The 10,567-nt window shown below is 36.1% G+C and overlaps 1 long non-coding RNA gene across 2 annotated transcripts in view; it reads right to left on the minus strand.

Annotated features, from left to right (window-relative positions):
• LOC134423019 (uncharacterized) overlaps positions 1-2,288 on the minus strand; it is a 70,263-nt gene extending 67,975 nt beyond the window's left edge. Inside the window, exon 1 of one of the 2 annotated variants that reach the window (XR_010028987.1) lies at positions 1,941-2,288. This is a non-coding gene — a long non-coding RNA (uncharacterized LOC134423019). Of the gene's footprint in view, positions 1-725; positions 886-1,940 lie in introns of those variants that run through there. The other variant, XR_010028986.1, reaches the window with a different exon arrangement.
• Between the last annotated feature and the right edge of the window lie 8,279 nt (positions 2,289-10,567).

Genomic DNA, 10,567 nt, shown 5'->3' on the forward strand with positions numbered 1-10,567 from the left:
TCAAAAATAATATGGGCCACCAGATATTCCCTCAGTCAATTTTCAGAAAGCTCTATGAATCAGAAACTGGCATTTCTTAAATTACTGGGTGCCTGACTTAGCACAATCTGTCATTGATTAAAAAACTAGCAAGTGGTGAAATCCCCTTGGTGTTCTTTGGAACAGGCGCAGATGGCTCCCATCTCCCGGAATAAGTTTTATTTTGTTTTCCTCCTCTCAAAAGGGAAACTTGGTAACACTGTGACAAAAAACATACTACACAGAATAACAAGTTCAGGCACTTTATGACAAACTGAGACATTGTTTTAAAGGAGAATAGTACTTTCTTGGGAACTGAAGTGTTTATAGGATTATAAAATGCCTGGGATGACAGCACAATATATACCCAGACAATAAGTAGTGCTGAAATCTTTGTGTCCCTCACAGTTTTCTCCTGCAGTTTTCTACAGCCATGATATCTCATACTTTCAATAACACAGATAAAACCAGAGCTCCACAGGACAATCACTGAGCCTCCCAGAAATTTGCTAACAACAGACATGGAAAAACCTCACAATCTTCAGTTCTATTCTAGCTTCAGGAAAATAAACTTCTATGGTAGGTACAGCTCCAGTTGTATTTCACCCCTAAAAACTGCTTTTTTTTGCATTGCCTTTCTGTTGCTGGTCTTTGTGCTTCCACCTAGTTTGAATCTTCCTTACCCATTCAGTTAATCCCCTTCTCACCTATTACTTACACCTGGGCTTTCCTCTCCAACCTCTTTCCTCCAAATTTCCCCATCCAAATTCTCTGTGACTCCAGCAGGTTCTCATCCTCATCCTGTGTAGTGAGGGAAGATGTTTGGCATGGCTCAAGGGAAGGCAGAAGAGAGCTATCACCTGTGTGTGGTCACCACTGCAGGCAGGAGTCTGGAACAAATGACAGTCCCACTTAGGGTGGGTTGGACAGGGGAGTGACCAGCAAGAGAAGGAAGTCCTGATTTTCAAATAGATTGTAAGGGAACTGGATTTCAAAGAGGGGAAAAAATGCAATATTTCCTTTTCATGGAAGGTGTACGTTTGTGAATCATTCTGGCCTGAAAAGAGCAGGAATGCACAGAGTTGAATCTGGTTTTCAGATCACAACATAGATTTCCTACAGTAGAACTGACTGTAAGAAAGAGCAACTATTAAACTGCATTATCTCAGATATGCAACTGCATTAGCAGCAACTAAACTAATATTACACTTGGACCAAGTTTAAGGATTGCCTACTTGAATTGTGGTTAACTTCAGTTTGACATGATTCTAACCAACACTGAATTTAGAAATCAAAACTCAGGGCTAGTCATGCCTAAGGGTACTCTAGTAATTTAGTAATTTAAAAGATAAAGCTAATTTGTTTAGCTAGCAATAACTTTTCTCATGTATAATCATCTGTACTGTGACTGGTAATCCGGGACTGTAGAAAATCTGAAGCATTATTATACAGTAAAGCCTGTCAGAAATTTTGAATTATCCATACCAGGACATTACTGTGTTATTCATTAACACATACTTCAATGAAATTGAGATAATATCATAAAATGAGAATTTTAAATGGCTTTGACAGGATTATACAAAATGTAAAACTTTTTTTTAAAAAGTAAAGGCAAAAAATTAAATTGGCATTTTAAGCAGCCATTTCAAAAGAATTTCAGATTTCCTATGAGATGACCAGTGAACTACCTTTTGTGGACAAAAGAGTCCCACTTACCAACTCAAGCCCTGTCATTTGCCCATAGTGCTGACCATAGATATTTACAGATATTTTTCCAAATTCCATCACTTTTCTGTGTTGCTAGCTAAATTTCTCATCAGAAAGAACAGCTGAGGCTGTGCTCTTCATTCCGCCATGGCATGAATGTGCCTAAAGACACATACAATTGACAACAAACTCACCTTAGAGGAGTTTTCACTGACCTGCAAGTAATTACTTCAGTGTACACCTAGAACTTGTCTGTAATACTTCTCCTTTTGTCCTCTAGACAAATCATCATCTGCTGCGAGTTTCGGAGGTGGGTGTTGTTAGCAGAATTGTTTGCCTTTCAAAGCGCTACAGCCCGTCTTCAAGGAGAGCTTTAAAAAGCTGATCACAGCCGCAGCTGAAGCGATGCAGAAACGCCCCTGGGCGATCTGCAGGGCTCAGTCAGCAAGCCGAGTGCCAGTCCTCTGCAGAGAGACTGCCAAGAAAGCCTGAGTCAACTCACGCGAGTTCAGCGGGAAGAGCTCTCTGCACACAGTCATTATTGAGGGAATGAGAAGGCTGGAACTCCACATTTCAAAAGCAGATATATTCTATTAGGAGTTTTGCTATATTTTTGTGTGTACACAGCACAATTGCAGTTCTTCATTTCCACTTTGATGAAAACAAACCAAACTAACCAGAATGCAAGTATGTGCTGTTGAAATATTTGGCGGTTTAATCCATATATTTATCATGATTCACTGGGATACTTAAGGAACAAGGTATTTGTGAACTACTGGGAAGGAGCGTGCTAATTTGTGCCAAATACACTCAAGAACATTACTGCAGGACACAGTATCAATACCTAAATGAAAGCTACCTTAACCAAAACAAACAGAGAATAAAGATTGCTCCTTAAGATAATTAATGTTATAGAAGATTATACGGTTTCAGAAAAAAAGGGGAAAAAAGATAAACCTTTACAAACAGATAGACCAAAAAGAAAAAAAAGTAACTTTTTTCCTCTAGTCAGACACAGAAGATTGATGTATATACAGAATTGGGGGAAAATAATACTGAATATGCAATAACAATTCAGTAAAAAGATATCTAGAAATAAATACCTAAATATAAATACCTAAAAATAGGCAATAGAAATAAAAACCAGAAACCCCACAGTGCTTGTATTTTTAATTGAAACCTGTCTCGTGTTTAACACTGCATTTGAATTGCTATAATTATATGTATGAATATGTATATAATGAAAATGGAGTAATCAGAGGCAAGTACTTTTCCAAAATTTGATAAATATCAAACTTATAATATATCAACAGATGTGCTGAGAGGTAGTTGTTTTTTTGGGTTTTTTTATTAAGTGATGCTGAAATTTAAAAAAAAAAAAAAGGAATTCATGTATGATTTGCAGTCTTTATTGGGCATTGGTTGATTATAATGACTGTTTGTAAAGATTTACTGGATTTAGAAATATTAATGTCCACAGTTTAATCTAAGCTCTCCAGAACTGACCTTTATTTCCAATATAGAAGATACTGCATGGAAGTGTTATGGAACTTTTGTTGGTTTTAATTTTACGGCAATTATCTAAACCCACTGCATTTCTGCAGCTGGAACAGTCCTTAAGCCCACAGAGACTTGTGTTTCCTGAAACTCCTTGGCATGGTGCTATCCTTCCATTTTGGAAGGAAAGTTTTGCAGACTGTGGCATGCCAACACTTTGGGAATGTAGGAGTCCTGTAGTACTAACTGGAGTTCTGGGGCCAAGAGCTGACTCAAGGAGCCTTTGAGTCCATCCCATCAGATAGATGTTTATCTCACAACACTCAATCTTCTATTAAAGTCCCTGCAGTACTTCTTTGTATGGGAAAATTTTTCCTTACTCCCCTTCAAAAGTAACCTATGGACTAGACCAAGAAAGAAGCCATGTGAATTCTTTGGTGCTATATTCACCAGGGCATAAACAAAAATGGAATGCTTTTTTGGATCCACTGTATTTAAAAAAATTCAGTTTCACTTCATACTTAGGATACTTTATTCTACTCACAAAATCATTCTATATTTTCTCAATTTATAATCTTATCCCATAGGTACAAACGTTTACATCAATAATTGGCTTGTATGATAAAAATGTGTAATGGTGCTTTTATAGCAGCATTGTAATAGCTTTGGAATTAATGATTAACTCAAGGCCAGAGAACTGCAATTATTCAGCTGGATTTATTTGGAAGGAGCAAAATCTCCCTTACAATTGCTTTAGGAAAACAATTACTAGAAAAGAGAGAAGATTAGAAAGAAGAAGGTAGCCTCAACAAGAATATTATTTTTAAAGTGCCTTACAAAGAAATCAGTATATTTATCTTACCAAAGGCTTGAGAAGGGATTTGACTACTGTGTGTAATTATCATCATCAGAGGAAAATGCGAGATATTTAATGAAGCAGAGCTTCATATGAGTCATTTCAATAGATATTTGTAACCTTTCTAAATCTGAAGGGTTAATTAATAGACTAAATCTTCTAATGACTTCAGGCCCCTTCTTCCCCTAACCTGTCCTAGTAGAGGAAACCCATCCATCTTCCCCCAAGAAAGCTAAAATTAAGGTCTTGTCTTCCAACACAAATATTATGTTCTTTTTTCTATTAAAAGATCAGGTCACCAAATCTTAGACCCAGTATTAGAATCAATAAAGTTTTAGAAATACAATCTCATGACTTTTTATAAATTTAGCTTTTCTTTTTCCTAACTGTCTGAAGTAGCATAGAAAACACAGTAATTGGCAACTTCAATGAAAAAAAAGCACCGCTGTAGTAAATTTTAAGTTCATCTTGATAGAAATCAGTGGCAATTTGTCCACTGGACTATTCATGCATTAGCACACACATTCGTGTGTCTGCATCAGCACAATGTAGTTTTGCATCCTGGTCAAGTTCTTTCTCTGGTGTGAGTAACACAGTGCAGAGCAGAGATGCTCCTTCACTTGTACTTCCCGTTTGCACTGCCTTTCTTGGTCTCCTCATGCAATACCAGCCCCTGGTAGAACTCCTGTCCTAAACACAATTGAATGCCTAATGAATTCAGCAGAAACAACTCCAAATTACATTAAACTGATTTTGCTCGCATAATTGTGATGTTTAAGCATGCCATAAAGGAAAAAAACTGTGAATTCAAACTAAGAGAATTAATTCTGATTTGGAAAGACACCATATGTAAATGTTGATTACTCTTTGATTATGTTGATTTGGGAGGGGCATTCATAACGAAGGCAGTACATTTTTCACTTTATGCGTCCCACTTCTAAAGGACTGCAGTAAGACAAGTGCAATCAAAACAGCAGATTTAGTTTACTCAGTCAGGAGCTATGAGCACAACTGCTTCTGATTTCCAAACTTGCCACAGTGAATCAGAGTAAAGGCCCCATGCAGTGAACAGCAAGGCAAGGACTCTGCTAAAGCATCAAGGCCCCTCAGTCAAAAGGCTGATATTCACCAAGGTTACTGAAACACAACAGAGAATTTTTATTGCAACAGTACTTTAAAGCAAGCCAAGTCAAATACCAGTGTGAGCTCAATTATACCAGTAAGTATGAAATTGCATCACACTACAATTCACAGAACATCCAAGAGTCTTGTAGAACAATGATACGGCATTTTGAAAAATCCAGGGATTTATTTCATCATGCCATAGATTTCTGTAAGTACCTGCATTCCTTAGAAGCATGAACCTCCTTCATTTCAAGTGGTGAGTTTGATTCTAAATCACTTGGGTTCTTCTAAAAATCTCACTTTCTAGCAGAAGCTTCTCAAAAATATTTCTCATCTTTTGGATAATTATTTCACATAAAGAGCTTCTTTTATTTTTTAAAAAAAGCATGTTTGATTTGAGAGTCATGAAGAAATTAGGACTCTGGTTATTAAACTTTTGGCAGCTTTGAAACTCCCAAAATTTATTTCCACTGGTATGTTTAAAATCCTATTTAACCCTAACAGAAAGTTAATTAATTCCTTTAACAAGTCATTTGTACAGCTCCAAGTAACTCATAAACAGACAGTAATGGAAATTTCTAAATGATTCAATACAATCCCACTTTACTAAACTATTACACTGTTGAATACTGCACTTGTGCAAGAAGTTACTTCAATTCTGTTGATTTTGCACAAAAAAGTTTGAGGTAAGTTTTAACTGTCTTCTCTGCAAAAATACACTAATGCCAATGGATCCCATTATTTCATTAGAAATATCCCTTGATTTGGGTCTTCATTTTACCTAACGTGTAGCTGAACAGCCTTGTTATTAATCATGTCTTAAGGTAAACACTTCGAAGCTGTTGCTACTCAGTAATGCTCATAATAAATAGCCCCTGTGGGAAACACCAGCTTATTTCATTAAAACTCCTGCCTGCTGTAATTGCTCTCAGGAAAACACGAACAAATTAACTGTGTTTTAAGAGACAGTGGTGTAAACTTGTATGCTTGTGTGTTTGATTGCTGGGCCTAATGATTTCCCTGATAATTCTCTGCTGTTGCACTCAGTGTATGATAGCTGGCAGCACCAGCCTGTTTTAATCAATAGCACTTGACGTTACACAGGTTACATTAAAAAAAAAATTGTTTGAAAACCATAGTGTTCACCATGCCAGCCAAGAGACAATATCATTCCAGGTCATGAGCAACTAGCTTTTAAGTTTTAATGAATTTTTTGTGTGAAAGAAATGATGCTCATTAGCTGGGATGATTAATGTATATTAAATGAGCAAATTAAAAACTCCAGAATATTTTTACCATGACAATGGAAAAAATAGGATATGTGATACCTTCAAGGTGAAATCAAGAAATTTCCACAATTCAGAGAGACATGGGGCTTTGTATAAACTGTAATAATATTCAGTTAAAATAGTGTAATAAAGAAAAGACCATTTAATTTAAATGTCCTTATTTAGAATGTTAGTAAATATGCTCTATGGTGTAAAAGCAGCCTCCAGTACAATTTTCCCAGGAATAGATAAGCAAAAAGAAAATTACCTTTTTCAAGAAGATTAAGTAATGCTTGCAACAAATATGTGTTAAAAAATAAAGTTATTTATTATCTTCCTCACGAAAACCTATAACATTATAAGACATTCCAGATAGTTATCTGGGCTTCCTCACAGATGCCTGAAGTCCCTTGGAAAATCTGTGGTTGGAAGCCAAAAATGAAAAAGAATCAAGTCAAGAGTAATATGGGGATATATTTATATGACATTAAAGAAGTCATTACTCTCTCTACTAGGAAAACTGAGCTTGAATTTTTACCTTTTGTATTCAGTATTGCACTCTGATTTTGGGAGAACCAACACTTCAGATTCAGATAGGCATCTAAAAATCAGCAGTATGATTGTCATTAATCATCATTAGCTACTTAATCTCAAAAAAGCCCCAAAAAACTTAATGGGTAACAAAGGAGAGGGAAACTAAAAATGCTGATGGTAAATAAACCCTATAGCATTGATAATGATTAATTTAATTACTCAATAATGTGTGTATTTCAGATAAGAAGGCAATATAGCTGCTATTCCCTGTTCCTCTGTCTGGGTTCATCTCAATATTCCAGAATGTATAGTAAATAATATCATTTTGGCTAAGAGTTGTGTTTTAAATAATTATATCATTTCCAGGCCCTGGATTTTCAACACACAATCCTGACCATAATCAGAGGAGTATTTTAATAATACATACTTAAGGTAAAATGTTTTCTCTACTCCTGAAATTTTCCAATCATCTCGTTTGTAATTTTCAATCCTCTGCTCTAATATTTTTGCAGAGCAAACTGGAATTTCAGTTCCACTCTGAGCACTCCTGGTTATTCATAGCATATGAATAAAATAACCAATATGGTGGTGGCCCAGCAGTTGCAAATGATGGCTAATCAGAATTAGTCCCTCAAGAAGAGAATGTCATTGATGATTGTTTGCTCTACATATCAACAACTTTATCACACTTTTGGTAATGCACTCAATCATGGGAATCTCTTTCTACTCTGTAGAGTGAATTCTTTCCCAATTTGACATTTATCAGAACATAAAATACCACAAAAACCAAAGGACTTAGAAACAGTTTAACAGATGCTTAAATAATTCTCTGAATTTCCTTGTGTAATCTTGATTTAAATGACAGGATCATCTTAAATACAGCCCTGTATGCATAAGGATTTCTTGCAGAGATGCACCTGGTAATTTGAAAACTCCAGAGTCTTTGAGACACTGAGCCCTCTACTTGCTGATTTGAGGAAACCTCAGGCTTTTTGCACTAGAAGGTTAAAAAAGCAAGCAAACAAGTAAAAGCAAAACATGTAATTCTTGGTTATGTGGTTTGTTTTCAGAACAAAAGCTTTTCTGTCTTTTAACATATAGAGAAAACACAAGTAACTTGACTTGTGGCAGTCAGAAGAGCCCTGTAGGGAGTAGGAAAAAGAAATGAAAACAATTTGGGGTAATTTTTTTTTTAAAGGTATTTTGAGTGTTTTGTTTACTTGCTTATTTATATTTTCCCTATTTCCCTTGAAACTGCAACTTTTCAGATGCTAGGAGTACAGATTTAATAATTCATCTGAGGCATAAATTTGACATTTTAGGTCTCCACCAGAGAGTGTAGCTTCTACACAAAATTAAAATATTTATCTCAAACCACTGAAAATCTTCTTCTGCTTAATAAGAATTCAACTATTCAAGAGCATCTCCCACATTCACAGTGTGCATAAGCCAGCTACTCTGAGCCATCAGTAAAGATTAAATCACATTTCTAATGGAGAGATTTTGCAGAAATGCTGCAAAGTCCTGGTGAACTTGGTAGCACTAGGTTAATGGTTGGAATCCATGATCTTAAGGGACTTTTCCAAACCAAACGATCCCATAAGCCTTTGAACGCCATAAAAAGTGATGCTACAACTCCAGACTATTCATAAGTAGCTCAGATTGTAAAGTGAAAAAAACTAATCCTTCCTCTTGGAAAGCCTTTCCTCAAATACCAGGCTCCCCAATCCTACACCACCATCATACTGTCAGTGAGGAAAACCAGAGAGTCTGCTGGAATGGAAATGAAAATTAATAAAGGCGTGGAAAATAGAAACCTACTGTGCAATCTTAGAGATCCTAAGAAGTGCAGAAGTTCAACACCATCACCTGACCAGTCAGTGGGGTTTGCATTTTCCCTTGCCAATGGAAAAAGAAGTTATTTAATTTCTGAAGATGAGCTACATCCAAAACATCATGATGAACTTGACTCAGCAAGGGTTAAAGGAATGAAGGAAAATTGTTTTTTATGTGCTGCACAGATTGAAACAATGCAACCTGACAAGGAAATGCAATTCTCTGGCTTTTTCACTGAATGAGCAGTGTATGTTTCACAGCTGCAAGAAAATTAGATAATCTGCAGAAGAAACAAGCTTGGATCAGCCAGAAAGGACATCAAGGACAATATTCATACTGCATTTTCATGATAAACAGTCTGGAAATGTCAATGCTTTTTGTGTCAAAGAAAAACTGCAAGAAATAGAACATATACATAGAACTTCCAGGTCAATGAAAAACCAAAAACTGGAAAAACACCAAAGTACATTTTAAAATTTATCAGCATGTTTGGGGTAATATGTAGCCCAAGGAGATTTCCAGGATGATTCTGTAACCATCCAATTTGGAAGGTAATTTTATTTGGATTACCAGAAGGAGCAAAATGGAATAAGTCTCCCACAGACTTTTTTATTTGGAAGCTGGGTTATCAGAGAACAGCTCCAGAAAGTGAGACTGTAATTCAAGGCATATGAGTATGGTCAGAAAGTCTTGGGACAGGATTTGGTGCAGAATTGTAGAGCCCTGCCCTGGGGAGCAGTGGCAGGTATTCACAGAGAAAGGTTCAGCTGCTCTGGAAAATCACTGTGTCTGGAGGCTCACCATGGCTGTTAACCTGTTCCAAAACAAAAATGGCTGGCATTTTGGGAAAGGTCACACAAGAGCTGCCAGGACACAATTACAGCCTTAGTACACAGGAAACAGAAATTGTTTAGAATTTTGCAATGCCTAGGTTTTGTACTGTCTTGCATTTTTCATGGTTACAGTCAAAATCAGAGGCAAAACTTGCAAATTTTCAGTCCTTTGGGACTGCATTTCAAAACTCATTGCAGTAAGTGCTTATCTGGATCTAGGGTAATTTAAAGATCAGTTTGACCAGAATGGCAACAAATCTCTCTTTTTTTTTTTTTAATCCAGAAAAAAGGCTTAACCTGCCTTACTGCCTGGCAGAAATATTTCCTCAACATCAACCTTGCTAAAACCTCTCTGGAATGTAAAATACAATAAAAAGGGGCATATTCACTGAAACAGATACTACTTACCATGAGCTTATAGGTTAAGTGAGATAACAGAACATACACAGTCTATTTAACAGTGACTTATGGGAGGGTATTTTCCTGCCATCACTTGTTCACACCATCAATAGTTACATCATTTTTTATTGAAATATGTTTTTTTTTCAAGTCTTTGAAAAATTCTTGAAATCTGGAGTTTTTTAATGTAGCATTGTAGAACATAAGGAAAATAAATTCATTTTCCTAAGAAACCAAGCATATTGGAATAATATGTTATTAATAATACTGGATCTTTCATAAAACTTAGGAAAAAATAAAACTGTGGGACTGTACATTTGGGCACTGGAGGTAAGTTCCAAAATACTGCAATTGAAGAGTAATCTATTTTCTCCTACTGCCATTACTCATTCTCATATTAGTAGCAGTCTCTGTGAGCTCAGCGAGACCAGAGCCATCAGTAAGTGTTAAAACTCTTGTTACATGTTCCTGAATGGATTACAAGCAGAACAAAC

Source organism: Melospiza melodia, chromosome 11, assembly GCF_035770615.1.
Source record: "Melospiza melodia melodia isolate bMelMel2 chromosome 11, bMelMel2.pri, whole genome shotgun sequence".
Taxonomy (NCBI): Eukaryota; Metazoa; Chordata; class Aves; order Passeriformes; family Passerellidae; genus Melospiza; species Melospiza melodia.